The following is a 15,744-nucleotide window of genomic DNA, read 5'->3' as shown; positions in this document are numbered from 1 at the left end:
ATATTTCTTCTTCTTGTTGTTCTTCTTCTGCACAGCTAAGCTGGAAGTGGCATTTGCGGCTCGCACTAGTGCAGAGTTATCTCAAAGAAAGGGGCCACGGTGTTTCTGTATCTCTATTATGTTGGTGCGGCTTCGGAACTTTTAAATATCTTGATATATCTCGAGAACTACGCATCTGATCAAAAAATATCATAGAACATAAATAGTAGGAAACTTAATTCTCTACAAAAAAGGTCTCTTAACATTTTGCGATAGCTCTCTTCGTTTCCGAGATATTTGCAGATTTATCTCAAGGGAAGGGGCCTGACGGACATATTTCGAGATATTTCTTATTCTTGTTGTTCTTCTTCTGCACAGCTAAGCTGGAAGTGGCATTTGCAGGTCGCAATAGTGCAGAATTATCTCAAAGAAAGGGGCCACGGTGTTTCTGTATCTCTATTATGTTGGTGCGGCTTCGGAACTTTTAACTATCTTGATATATATCGAGAACTACGCATCTGATCAAAAAATATCATAGAACATAAAAAGTAGCAAACTTAATTGTCTACAAAAACGGTCTCTTAACATTTTGCCATAGCTCGCTTCGTTTCCGAGATATTTGCAGATTTATCTCAAGGGAAGGGGCCTGACGGACATATTTCGAGATATTTCTTCTTCTTGTTGTTCTTCTTCTGCACAGCTAAGCTGGAAGTGGCATTTGCGGCTCGCACTAGTGCAGAGTTATCTCAAAGAAAGGGGCCACGGTGTTTCTGTATCTCTATTATATTGGTGCGGCTTCGGAACTTTTAAATATCTTGATATATCTCGAGAACTACGCATCTGATCAAAAAATATCATAGAACATAAATAGTAGGAAACTTAATTCTCTACAAAAAAGGTGTCTCAACATTTTGCCATAGCTCTCTTCGTTTCCGAGATATTTGCAGATTTATTTCAAGGGAAGGGGCCTGACGGACATATTTCGAGATATTTCTTATTTTTGTTGTTCTTCTTCTGCACAGCTAAGGTGGAAGTGGCATTTGCAGCTCGCAATAGTGCAGAATTATCTCAAAGAAAGGGGCCACGGTGTTTCTGTATCTGTATTATGTCGCTGCGGCTTCGGAACTTTTAAATATCTTGATATATCTCGAGAACTACGCATCTGATCAAAAAATATCATAGAACATAAAAAGTAGGAAACTTAATTCTCTACAAAAACGGTCTCTTAACATTTTGCCATAGCTCGCTTCGTTTCCGAGATATTTGCAGATTTATCTCAAGGGAAGGGGCCTGACGGACATATTTCGAGATATTTCTTCTTCTTGTTGTTCTTCTTCTGCACAGCTAAGCTGGAAGTGGCATTTGCGGCTCGCACTAGTGCAGAGTTATCTCAAAGAAAGGGGCCACGGTGTTTCTGTATCTCTATTATGTTGGTGCGGCTTCGGAACTTTTAAATATCTTGATATATCTCGAGAACTACGCATCTGATCAAAAAATATCATAGAACATAAATAGTAGGAAACTTAATTCTCTACAAAAAAGGTCTCTTAACATTTTGCGATAGCTCTCTTCGTTTCCGAGATATTTGCAGATTTATCTCAAGGGAAGGGGCCTGACGGACATATTTCGAGATATTTCTTATTCTTGTTGTTCTTCTTCTGCACAGCTAAGCTGGAAGTGGCATTTGCAGCTCGCAATAGTGCAGAATTATCTCAAAGAAAGGGGCCACGGTGTTTCTGTATCTCTATTATGTTGGTGCGGCTTCGGAACTTTTAAATATCTTGATATATCTCGAGAACTACGCATCTGATCAAAAAATATCATAGAACATAAAAAGTAGGAAACTTAATTCTCTACAAAAACGGTCTCTTAACATTTTGCCATAGCTCGCTTCGTTTCCGAGATATTTGCAGATTTATCTCAAGGGAAGGGGCCTGACGGACATATTTCGAGATATTTCTTCTTCTTGTTGTTCTTCTTCTGCACAGCTAAGCTGGAAGTGGCATTTCCAGCTCACAATAGTGCAGAGTTATCTCAAAGAAAGGGGCCACGGTGTTTCTGTATCTCTATTATGTTGGTGCGGCTTCGGAACTTATAAATATCTTGATATATCTCGAGAACTACGCATCTGATCAAAAAATATCATAGAGCATAAATAGTAGGAAACTTAATTCTCTACAAAAAAGGTCTCTCAACATTTTGCCATAGCTCTCTTCGTTTCCGAGATATTTGCAGATTTATCTCAAGGGAAGGGGCCTGACGGACATATTTCGAGATATTTCTTATTCTTGTTGTTCTTCTTCTGCACAGATAAGCTGGAAGTGGCATTTGCAGGTCGCAATAGTGCAGAGTTATCTCAAAGAAAGGGGCCACGGTGTTTCTGTATCTCTATTATGTTGGTGCGGCTTCGGAACTTTTAACTATCTTGATATATCTCGAGAACTACGCATCTGATCAAAAAATATCATAGAACATAAAAAGTAGGAAACTTAATTCTCTACAAAAACGGTCTCTTAACATTTTGCCATAGCTCGCTTCGTTTCCGAGATATTTGCAGATTTATCTCAAGGGAAGGGGCCTGACGGACATATTTCGAGATATTTCTTCTTCTTGTTGTTCTTCTTCTGCACAGCTAAGCTGGAAGTGGCATTTGCGGCTCGCACTAGTGCACAGTTATCTCAAAGAAAGGGGCCACGGTGTTTCTGTATCTCTATTATGTTGGTGCGGCTTCGGAACTTTTAAATATCTCGATATATCTCGAACACTACGCTTCTGATCAAAAAATATCATAGAACATAAATTGTAGGAAACATAATTCTCTACAAATAAGGTCTCTTAACATTTTGCCATAGCTCGCTTCGTTTCCGAGATATTTGCAGATTTATCTCAAGGGAAGGGGCCTGACGGACATATTTCGAGATATTTCTTCTTCTTGTTGTTCTTCTTCTGCACAGCTAAGCTGGAAGTGGCATTTGCGGCTCGCACTAGTGCAGAGTTATCTCAAAGAAAGGGGCCACGGTGTTTCTGTATCTCTATTATGTTGGTGCGGCTTCGGAACTTTTAAATATCTTGATATATCTCGAGAACTACGCATCTGATCAAAAAATATCATAGAACATAAATAGTAGGAAACTTAATTCTCTACAAAAAAGGTCTCTCAACATTTTGCCATAGCTCTCTTCGTTTCCGAGATATTTGCAGATTTATCTCAAGGGAAGGGGCCTGACGGACATATTTCGAGATATTTCTTATTCTTGTTGTTCTTCTTCTGCACAGCTAAGCTGGAAGTGGCATTTGCAGCTCGCGATAGTGCAGAATTATCTCAAAGAAAGGGGCCACGGTGTTTCTGTATCTCTATTATATTGGTGCGGCTTCGGAACTTTTAAATATCTTGATATATCTCGAGAACTACGCATCTGATCAAAAAATATCATAGAACATAAATAGTAGGAAACTTAATTCTCTACAAAAAAGGTGTCTCAACATTTTGCCATAGCTCTCTTCGTTTCCGAGATATTTGCAGATTTATCTCAAGGGAAGGGGCCTGACGGACATATTTCGAGATATTTCTTATTCTTGTTGTTCTTCTTCTGCACAGCTAAGCTGGAAGTGGCATTTGCAGCTCGCAATAGTGCAGAATTATCTCAAAGAAAGGGGCCACGGTGTTTCTGTATCTCTATTATGTTGGTGCGGCTTCGGAACTTTTAAATATCTTGATATATCTCGAGAACTACGCATCTGATCAAAAAATATCATAGAACATAAAAAGTAGGAAACTTAATTCTCTACAAAAACGGTCTCTTAACATTTTGCCATAGCTCGCTTCGTTTCCGAGATATTTGCAGATTTATCTCAAGGGAAGGGGCCTGACGGACATATTTCGAGATATTTCTTCTTCTTGTTGTTCTTCTTCTGCACAGCTAAGCTGGAAGTGGCATTTGCGGCTCGCACTGGTGCAGAGTTATCTCGAAGAAAGGGGCCACGGTGTTTCTGTATCTCTATTATGTTGGTGCGGCTTCGGAGCTTTTAAATATCTTGATATATCTCGAGAACTACGCATCTGATCAAAAAATATCATAGAGCATAAATAGTAGGAAACTTAATTCTCTACAAAAAAGGTCTCTCAACATTTTGCCATAGCTCTCTTCGTTTCCGAGATATTTGCAGATTTATCTCAAGGGAAGGGGCCTGACGGACATATTTCGAGATATTTCTTATTCTTGTTGTTCTTCTTCTGCACAGATAAGCTGGAAGTGGCATTTGCAGGTCGCAATAGTGCAGAGTTATCTCAAAGAAAGGGGACACGGTGTTTCTGTATCTCTATTATGTTGGTGCGGCTTCGGAACTTTTAACTATCTTGATATATCTCGAGAACTACGCATCTGATCAAAAAATATCATAGAACATAAAAAGTAGGAAACTTAATTCTCTACAAAAACGGTCTCTTAACATTTTGCCATAGCTCGCTTCGTTTCCGAGATATTTGCAGATTTATCTCAAGGGAAGGGGCCTGACGGACATATTTCGAGATATTTCTTCTTCTTGTTGTTCTTCTTCTGCACAGCTAAGCTGGAAGTGGCATTTGCGGCTCGCACTAGTGCAGAGTTATCTCAAAGAAAGGGGCCACGGTGTTTCTGTATCTCTATTATATTGGTGCGGCTTCGGAACTTTTAAATATCTTGATATATCTCGAGAACTACGCATCTGATCAAAAAATATCATAGAACATAAATAGTAGGAAACTTAATTCTCTACAAAAAAGGTGTCTCAACATTTTGCCATAGCTCTCTTCGTTTCCGAGATATTTGCAGATTTATCTCAAGGGAAGGGGCCTGACGGACATATTTCGAGATATTTCTTATTCTTGTTGTTCTTCTTCTGCACAGCTAAGCTGGAAGTGGCATTTGCAGCTCGCAATAGTGCAGAATTATCTCAAAGAAAGGGGCCACGGTGTTTCTGTATCTGTATTATGTCGCTGCGGCTTCGGAACTTTTAAATATCTTGATATATCTCGAGAACTACGCATCTGATCAAAAAATATCATAGAACATAAAAAGTAGGAAACTTAATTCTCTACAAAAACGGTCTCTTAACATTTTGCCATAGCTCGCTTCGTTTCCGAGATATTTGCAGATTTATTTCAAGGGAAGGGGCCTGACGGACATATTTCGAGATATTTCTTATTTTTGTTGTTCTTCTTCTGCACAGCTAAGGTGGAAGTGGCATTTGCAGCTCGCAATAGTGCAGAATTATCTCAAAGAAAGGGGCCACGGTGTTTCTGTATCTGTATTATGTCGCTGCGGCTTCGGAACTTTTAAATATCTTGATATATCTCGAGAACTACGCATCTGATCAAAAAATATCATAGAACATAAAAAGTAGGAAACTTAATTCTCTACAAAAACGGTCTCTTAACATTTTGCCATAGCTCGCTTCGTTTCCGAGATATTTGCAGATTTATCTCAAGGGAAGGGGCCTGACGGACATATTTCGAGATATTTCTTCTTCTTGTTGTTCTTCTTCTGCACAGCTAAGCTGGAAGTGGCATTTGCGGCTCGCACTAGTGCAGAGTTATCTCAAAGAAAGGGGCCACGGTGTTTCTGTATCTCTATTATGTTGGTGCGGCTTCGGAACTTTTAAATATCTTGATATATCTCGAGAACTACGCATCTGATCAAAAAATATCATAGAACATAAATAGTAGGAAACTTAATTCTCTACAAAAAAGGTCTCTTAACATTTTGCGATAGCTCTCTTCGTTTCCGAGATATTTGCAGATTTATCTCAAGGGAAGGGGCCTGACGGACATATTTCGAGATATTTCTTATTCTTGTTGTTCTTCTTCTGCACAGCTAAGCTGGAAGTGGCATTTGCAGCTCGCAATAGTGCAGAATTATCTCAAAGAAAGGGGCCACGGTGTTTCTGTATCTCTATTATGTTGGTGCGGCTTCGGAACTTTTAAATATCTTGATATATCTCGAGAACTACGCATCTGATCAAAAAATATCATAGAACATAAAAAGTAGGAAACTTAATTCTCTACAAAAACGGTCTCTTAACATTTTGCCATAGCTCGCTTCGTTTCCGAGATATTTGCAGATTTATCTCAAGGGAAGGGGCCTGACGGACATATTTCGAGATATTTCTTCTTCTTGTTGTTCTTCTTCTGCACAGCTAAGCTGGAAGTGGCATTTCCAGCTCACAATAGTGCAGAGTTATCTCAAAGAAAGGGGCCACGGTGTTTCTGTATCTCTATTATGTTGGTGCGGCTTCGGAACTTATAAATATCTTGATATATCTCGAGAACTACGCATCTGATCAAAAAATATCATAGAGCATAAATAGTAGGAAACTTAATTCTCTACAAAAAAGGTCTCTCAACATTTTGCCATAGCTCTCTTCGTTTCCGAGATATTTGCAGATTTATCTCAAGGGAAGGGGCCTGACGGACATATTTCGAGATATTTCTTATTCTTGTTGTTCTTCTTCTGCACAGATAAGCTGGAAGTGGCATTTGCAGGTCGCAATAGTGCAGAGTTATCTCAAAGAAAGGGGCCACGGTGTTTCTGTATCTCTATTATGTTGGTGCGGCTTCGGAACTTTTAACTATCTTGATATATCTCGAGAACTACGCATCTGATCAAAAAATATCATAGAACATAAAAAGTAGGAAACTTAATTCTCTACAAAAACGGTCTCTTAACATTTTGCCATAGCTCGCTTCGTTTCCGAGATATTTGCAGATTTATCTCAAGGGAAGGGGCCTGACGGACATATTTCGAGATATTTCTTCTTCTTGTTGTTCTTCTTCTGCACAGCTAAGCTGGAAGTGGCATTTGCGGCTCGCACTAGTGCACAGTTATCTCAAAGAAAGGGGCCACGGTGTTTCTGTATCTCTATTATGTTGGTGCGGCTTCGGAACTTTTAAATATCTCGATATATCTCGAACACTACGCTTCTGATCAAAAAATATCATAGAACATAAATTGTAGGAAACATAATTCTCTACAAATAAGGTCTCTTAACATTTTGCCATAGCTCGCTTCGTTTCCGAGATATTTGCAGATTTATCTCAAGGGAAGGGGCCTGACGGACATATTTCGAGATATTTCTTCTTCTTGTTGTTCTTCTTCTGCACAGCTAAGCTGGAAGTGGCATTTGCGGCTCGCACTAGTGCAGAGTTATCTCAAAGAAAGGGGCCACGGTGTTTCTGTATCTCTATTATGTTGGTGCGGCTTCGGAACTTTTAAATATCTTGATATATCTCGAGAACTACGCATCTGATCAAAAAATATCATAGAACATAAATAGTAGGAAACTTAATTCTCTACAAAAAAGGTCTCTCAACATTTTGCCATAGCTCTCTTCGTTTCCGAGATATTTGCAGATTTATCTCAAGGGAAGGGGCCTGACGGACATATTTCGAGATATTTCTTATTCTTGTTGTTCTTCTTCTGCACAGCTAAGCTGGAAGTGGCATTTGCAGCTCGCGATAGTGCAGAATTATCTCAAAGAAAGGGGCCACGGTGTTTCTGTATCTCTATTATATTGGTGCGGCTTCGGAACTTTTAAATATCTTGATATATCTCGAGAACTACGCATCTGATCAAAAAATATCATAGAACATAAATAGTAGGAAACTTAATTCTCTACAAAAAAGGTGTCTCAACATTTTGCCATAGCTCTCTTCGTTTCCGAGATATTTGCAGATTTATCTCAAGGGAAGGGGCCTGACGGACATATTTCGAGATATTTCTTATTCTTGTTGTTCTTCTTCTGCACAGCTAAGCTGGAAGTGGCATTTGCAGCTCGCAATAGTGCAGAATTATCTCAAAGAAAGGGGCCACGGTGTTTCTGTATCTCTATTATGTTGGTGCGGCTTCGGAACTTTTAAATATCTTGATATATCTCGAGAACTACGCATCTGATCAAAAAATATCATAGAACATAAAAAGTAGGAAACTTAATTCTCTACAAAAACGGTCTCTTAACATTTTGCCATAGCTCGCTTCGTTTCCGAGATATTTGCAGATTTATCTCAAGGGAAGGGGCCTGACGGACATATTTCGAGATATTTCTTCTTCTTGTTGTTCTTCTTCTGCACAGCTAAGCTGGAAGTGGCATTTGCGGCTCGCACTGGTGCAGAGTTATCTCGAAGAAAGGGGCCACGGTGTTTCTGTATCTCTATTATGTTGGTGCGGCTTCGGAGCTTTTAAATATCTTGATATATCTCGAGAACTACGCATCTGATCAAAAAATATCATAGAGCATAAATAGTAGGAAACTTAATTCTCTACAAAAAAGGTCTCTCAACATTTTGCCATAGCTCTCTTCGTTTCCGAGATATTTGCAGATTTATCTCAAGGGAAGGGGCCTGACGGACATATTTCGAGATATTTCTTATTCTTGTTGTTCTTCTTCTGCACAGATAAGCTGGAAGTGGCATTTGCAGGTCGCAATAGTGCAGAGTTATCTCAAAGAAAGGGGACACGGTGTTTCTGTATCTCTATTATGTTGGTGCGGCTTCGGAACTTTTAACTATCTTGATATATCTCGAGAACTACGCATCTGATCAAAAAATATCATAGAACATAAAAAGTAGGAAACTTAATTCTCTACAAAAACGGTCTCTTAACATTTTGCCATAGCTCGCTTCGTTTCCGAGATATTTGCAGATTTATCTCAAGGGAAGGGGCCTGACGGACATATTTCGAGATATTTCTTCTTCTTGTTGTTCTTCTTCTGCACAGCTAAGCTGGAAGTGGCATTTGCGGCTCGCACTAGTGCAGAGTTATCTCAAAGAAAGGGGCCACGGTGTTTCTGTATCTCTATTATATTGGTGCGGCTTCGGAACTTTTAAATATCTTGATATATCTCGAGAACTACGCATCTGATCAAAAAATATCATAGAACATAAATAGTAGGAAACTTAATTCTCTACAAAAAAGGTGTCTCAACATTTTGCCATAGCTCTCTTCGTTTCCGAGATATTTGCAGATTTATCTCAAGGGAAGGGGCCTGACGGACATATTTCGAGATATTTCTTATTCTTGTTGTTCTTCTTCTGCACAGCTAAGCTGGAAGTGGCATTTGCAGCTCGCAATAGTGCAGAATTATCTCAAAGAAAGGGGCCACGGTGTTTCTGTATCTGTATTATGTCGCTGCGGCTTCGGAACTTTTAAATATCTTGATATATCTCGAGAACTACGCATCTGATCAAAAAATATCATAGAACATAAAAAGTAGGAAACTTAATTCTCTACAAAAACGGTCTCTTAACATTTTGCCATAGCTCGCTTCGTTTCCGAGATATTTGCAGATTTATCTGAAGGGAAGGGGCCTGACGGACATATTTCGAGATATTTCTTCTTCTTGTTGTTCTTCTTCTGCACAGCTAAGCTGGAAGTGGCATTTGCGGCTCGCACTAGTGCAGAGTTATCTCAAAGAAAGGGGCCACGGTGTTTCTGTATCTCTATTATGTTGGTGCGGCTTCGGAACTTTTAAATATCTTGATATATCTCGAGAACTACGCATCTGATCAAAAAATATCATAGAACATAAATAGTAGGAAACTTAATTCTCTACAAAAAAGGTCTCTTAACATTTTGCCATAGCTCTCTTCGTTTCCGAGATATTTGCAGATTTATCTCAAGGGAAGGGGCCTGACGGACATATTTCGAGATATTTCTTATTCTTGTTGTTCTTCTTCTGCACAGCTAAGCTGGAAGTGGCATTTGCAGCTCGCAATAGTGCAGAATTATCTCAAAGAAAGGGGCCACGGTGTTTCTGTATCTCTATTATGTTGGTGCGGCTTCGGAACTTTTAAATATCTTGATATATCTCGAGAACTACGCATCTGATCAAAAAATATCATAGAACATAAAAAGTAGGAAACTTAATTCTCTACAAAAACGGTCTCTTAACATTTTGCCATAGCTCGCTTCGTTTCCGAGATATTTGCAGATTTATCTCAAGGGAAGGGGCCTGACGGACATATTTCGAGATATTTCTTCTTCTTGTTGTTCTTCTTCTGCACAGCTAAGCTGGAAGTGGCATTTCCACCTCACAATAGTGCAGAGTTATCTCAAAGAAAGGGGCCACGGTGTTTCTGTATCTCTATTATGTTGGTGCGGCTTCGGAACTTATAAATATCTTGATATATCTCGAGAACTACGCATCTGATCAAAAAATATCATAGAGCATAAATAGTAGGAAACTTAATTCTCTACAAAAAAGGTCTCTCAACATTTTGCCATAGCTCTCTTCGTTTCCGAGATATTTGCAGATTTATCTCAAGGGAAGGGGCCTGACGGACATATTTCGAGATATTTCTTATTCTTGTTGTTCTTCTTCTGCACAGATAAGCTGGAAGTGGCATTTGCAGGTCGCAATAGTGCAGAGTTATCTCAAAGAAAGGGGCCACGGTGTTTCTGTATCTCTATTATGTTGGTGCGGCTTCGGAACTTTTAACTATCTTGATATATCTCGAGAACTACGCATCTGATCAAAAAATATCATAGAACATAAAAAGTAGGAAACTTAATTCTCTACAAAAACGGTCTCTTAACATTTTGCCATAGCTCGCTTCGTTTCCGAGATATTTGCAGATTTATCTCAAGGGAAGGGGCCTGACGGACATATTTCGAGATATTTCTTCTTCTTGTTGTTCTTCTTCTGCACAGCTAAGCTGGAAGTGGCATTTGCGGCTCGCACTAGTGCACAGTTATCTCAAAGAAAGGGGCCACGGTGTTTCTGTATCTCTATTATGTTGGTGCGGCTTCGGAACTTTTAAATATCTCGATATATCTCGAACACTACGCTTCTGATCAAAAAATATCATAGAACATAAATTGTAGGAAACATAATTCTCTACAAATAAGGTCTCTTAACATTTTGCCATAGCTCGCTTCGTTTCCGAGATATTTGCAGATTTATCTCAAGGGAAGGGGCCTGACGGACATATTTCGAGATATTTCTTCTTCTTGTTGTTCTTCTTCTGCACAGCTAAGCTGGAAGTGGCATTTGCGGCTCGCACTAGTGCAGAGTTATCTCAAAGAAAGGGGCCACGGTGTTTCTGTATCTCTATTATGTTGGTGCGGCTTCGGAACTTTTAAATATCTTGATATATCTCGAGAACTACGCATCTGATCAAAAAATATCATAGAACATAAATAGTAGGAAACTTAATTCTCTACAAAAAAGGTCTCTCAACATTTTGCCATAGCTCTCTTCGTTTCCGAGATATTTGCAGATTTATCTCAAGGGAAGGGGCCTGACGGACATATTTCGAGATATTTCTTATTCTTGTTGTTCTTCTTCTGCACAGCTAAGCTGGAAGTGGCATTTGCAGCTCGCGATAGTGCAGAATTATCTCAAAGAAAGGGGCCACGGTGTTTCTGTATCTCTATTATATTGGTGCGGCTTCGGAACTTTTAAATATCTTGATATATCTCGAGAACTACGCATCTGATCAAAAAATATCATAGAACATAAATAGTAGGAAACTTAATTCTCTACAAAAAAGGTGTCTCAACATTTTGCCATAGCTCTCTTCGTTTCCGAGATATTTGCAGATTTATCTCAAGGGAAGGGGCCTGACGGACATATTTCGAGATATTTCTTATTCTTGTTGTTCTTCTTCTGCACAGATAAGCTGGAAGTGGCATTTGCAGGTCGCAATAGTGCAGAGTTATCTCAAAGAAAGGGGACACGGTGTTTCTGTATCTCTATTATGTTGGTGCGGCTTCGGAACTTTTAACTATCTTGATATATCTCGAGAACTACGCATCTGATCAAAAAATATCATAGAACATAAATAGTAGGAAACTTAATTCTCTACAAAAAAGGTCTCTTAACATTTTGCCATAGCTCTCTTCGTTTCCGAGATATTTGCAGATTTATCTCAAGGGAAGGGGCCTGACGGACATATTTCGAGATATTTCTTATTCTTGTTGTTCTTCTTCTGCACAGCTAAGCTGGAAGTGGCATTTGCAGCTCGCAATAGTGCAGAGTTATCTCAAAGAAAGGGGCCACGGTGTTTCTGTATCTCTATTATGTTGGTGCGGCTTCGGAACTTTTAAATATCTTGATATATCTCGAGAACTACGCATCTGATCAAAAAATATCATAGAACATAAAAAGTAGGAAACTTAATTCTCTACAAAAACGGTCTCTTAACATTTTGCCATAGCTCGCTTCGTTTCCGAGATATTTGCAGATTTATCTCAAGGGAAGGGGCCTGACGGACATATTTCGAGATATTTCTTCTTCTTGTTGTTCTTCTTCTGCACAGCTAAGCTGGAAGTGGCATTTGCAGCTCGCAATAGTGCAGAATTATCTCAAAGAAAGGGGCCACGGTGTTTCTGTATCTCTATTATTTTGGTGCGGCTTCGGAACTTTTAAATATCTCGATATATCTCGAGAACTACGCATCTGATCAAAAAATATCATAGAACATAAAAAGTAGGAAACTTAATTCTCTACAAAAACGGTCTCTTAACATTTTGCCATAGCTCGCTTCGTTTCCGAGATATTTGCAGATTTATCTCAAGGGAAGGGGCCTGACGGACATATTTCGAGATATTTCTTCTTCATGTTGTTCTTCTTCTGCACAGCTAAGCTGGAAGTGGCATTTGCAGCGCGCAATAGTGCAGAGTTATCTCAAAGAAAGGGGCCACGGTGTTTCTGTATCTCTGTTATGTTGGTGCGGCTTCGGAACTTTTAAATATCTTGATATATCTCGAGAACTACGCATCTGATCAAAAAATATCATACTACATAAAAAGTAGGAAACTTAATTCTCTACAAAAAAGGTCTCTTAACATTTTGCCATAGCTCGCTTCGTTTCCGAGATATTTGCAGATTTATCTCAAGGGAAGGGGCCTGACGGACATATTTCGAGATATTTCTTCTTCTTGTTGTTCTTCTTCTGCACAGCTAAGCTGGAAGTGGCATTTGCGGCTCGCATTAGTACCCAGTTATCTCAAAGAAAGGGGCCACGGTGTTTCTGTATCTCTATTATGTTGGTGCGGCTTCGGAACTTTTAAATATCTCGATATATCTCGAAAACTACGCTTCTGATCAAAAAATATCATAGAACATAAATTGTAGGAAACATAATTCTCTACAAAAAACGTCTCTTAACATTTTGCCATAGCTCGCTTCGTTTCCGAGATATTTGCAGATATATCCCAAGGGAAGGGGCCTGACGGACATATTTCGAGATATTTCTTATTCTTGTTGTTCTTCTTCTGCACAGCTAAGCTGGAAGTGGCATTTGCAGCTCGCAATAGTGCAGAATTATCTCAAAGAAAGGGGCCACGGTGTTTCTGTATCTCTATTATGTTGGTGCGGCTTCGGAACTTTTACATATCTTGATATATCTCGAGAACTACGCATCTGATCAAAAAATATCATAGAACATAAAAAGTAGGAAACTTAATTCTCTACAAAAACGGTCTCTTAACATTTTGCCATAGCTCGCTTAGTTTCCGAGATATTTGCAGATTTATCTCAAGGGAAGGGGCCTGACGGACATATTTCGAGATATTTCTTCTTCTTGTTGTTCTTCTTCTGCACAGCTAAGCTGGAAGTGGCATTTGCGGCTCGCACTAGTACACAGTTATCTCAAAGAAAGGGGCCACGGTGTTTCTGTATCTCTATTATGTTGGTGCGGCTTCGGAACTTTTAAATATCTCGATATATCTCGAAAACTACCCTTCTGATCAAAAAATATCATATAACATAAATTGTAGGAAACATAATTCTCTACAAAAAACGTCTCTTAACATTTTGCCATAGCTCGCTTCGTTTCCGAGATATTTGCAGATATATCCCAAGGGAAGGGGCCTGACGGACATATTTCGAGATATTTCTTCTTCTTGTTGTTCTTCTTCTGCACAGCTAAGCTGGAAGTGGCATTTGTAGGTCGCAATAGTGCAGAGTTATCTCAAAGAAAGGGGCCACGGTGTTTCTGTATCTCTATTATGTTGGTGCGCCTTCGGAACTTTTAAATATCTCGATATATCTCGAAAACTACGCTTCTGATCAGAAAATATCATAGAACGTAAATTGTAGGAAACATCATTCTCTACAAAAAAGGTCTCTTAACATTTTGCCATAGCTCGCTTCGTTTCCGAGATATTTGCAGATTTATCTCAAGGGAAGGGTCCTGATGGACATATTTCGAGATATTTCTTCTTCTTGTTGTTCTTCTTCTGCACAGCTAAACTGGAAGTGGCATTTCCAGCTCGCAATCGTGCAGAGTTATCTCAAAGAAAGGGGCCACGGTGTTTCTGTATCTCTGTTATGTTGGTGCGGCTTCGGAACTTTTAAATATCTTGATATATCTCGAGAACTACGCATCTGATCAAAAAATATCATACTACATAAAAAGTAGGAAACTTAATTCTCTACAAGAAAGGTCTCTAAACATTTTGCCATAGCTCGCTTCGTTTCCGAGATATTTGCAGATTTATTTCAAGGGAAGGGGCCTGACGGACATATTTCGAGATATTTCTTCTTCTTGTTGTTCTTCTTCTGCACAGCTAAGCTGGAAGTGGCATTTGCAGCTCGCGATAGTGCAGAATTATCTCAAAGAAAGGGGCCACGGTGTTTCTGTATCTCTATTATATTGGTGCGGCTTCGGAACTTTTAAATATCTTGATATAGCTCGAGAACTACGCATCTGATCAAAAAATATCATAGAACATAAATAGTAGGAAACTTAATTCTCTACAAAAAAGGTGTCTGAACATTTTGCCATAGCTCTCTTCGTTTCCGAGATATTTGCAGATTTATCTCAAGGGAAGGGGCCTGACGGACATATTTCGAGATATTTCTTATTCTTGTTGTTCTTCTTCTGCACAGCTAAGCTGGAAGTGGCATTTGCAGCTCGCAATAGTGCAGAATTATCTCAAAGAAAGGGGCCACGGTGTTTCTGTATCTCTATTATGTTGGTGCGGCTTCGGAACTTTTAAATATCTTGATATATCTCGAGAACTACGCATCTGATCAAAAAATATCATAGAACATAAAAAGTAGGAAACTTAATTCTCTACAAAAACGGTCTCTTAACATTTTGCCATAGCTCGCTTCGTTTCCGAGATATTTGCAGATTTATCTCAAGGGAAGGGGCCTGACGGACATATTTCGAGATATTTCTTCTTCTTGTTGTTCTTCTTCTGCACAGCTAAGCTGGAAGTGGCATTTGCGGCTCGCACTAGTGCAGAGTTATCTCGAAGAAAGGGGCCACGGTGTTTCTGTATCTCTATTATGTTGGTGCGGCTTCGGAACTTTTAAATATCTTGATATATCTCGAGAACTACGCATCTGATCAAAAAATATCATAGAGCATAAATAGTAGGAAACTTAATTCTCTACAAAAAAGGTCTCTCAACATTTTGCCATAGCTCTCTTCGTTTCCGAGATATTTGCAGATTTATCTCAAGGGAAGGGGCCTGACGGACATATTTCGAGATATTTCTTATTCTTGTTGTTCTTCTTCTGCACAGATAAGCTGGAAGTGGCATTTGCAGGTCGCAATAGTGCAGAGTTATCTCAAAGAAAGGGGCCACGGTGTTTCTGTATCTCTATTATGTTGGTGCGGCTTCGGAACTTTTAACTATCTTGATATATCTCGAGAACTACGCATCTGATCAAAAAATATCATAGAACATAAAAAGTAGCAAACTTAATTCTCTACAAAAACGGTCTCTTAACATTTTGCCATAGCTCGCTTCGTTTCCGAGATATTTGCAGATTTAT

This window comes from Osmia lignaria, unplaced genomic scaffold (assembly GCF_051020975.1).
Source record: "Osmia lignaria lignaria isolate PbOS001 unplaced genomic scaffold, iyOsmLign1 scaffold0012, whole genome shotgun sequence".
Classification (NCBI taxonomy): domain Eukaryota; kingdom Metazoa; phylum Arthropoda; class Insecta; order Hymenoptera; family Megachilidae; genus Osmia; species Osmia lignaria.
Note: the sequence above shows the minus strand (reverse complement) of the source record.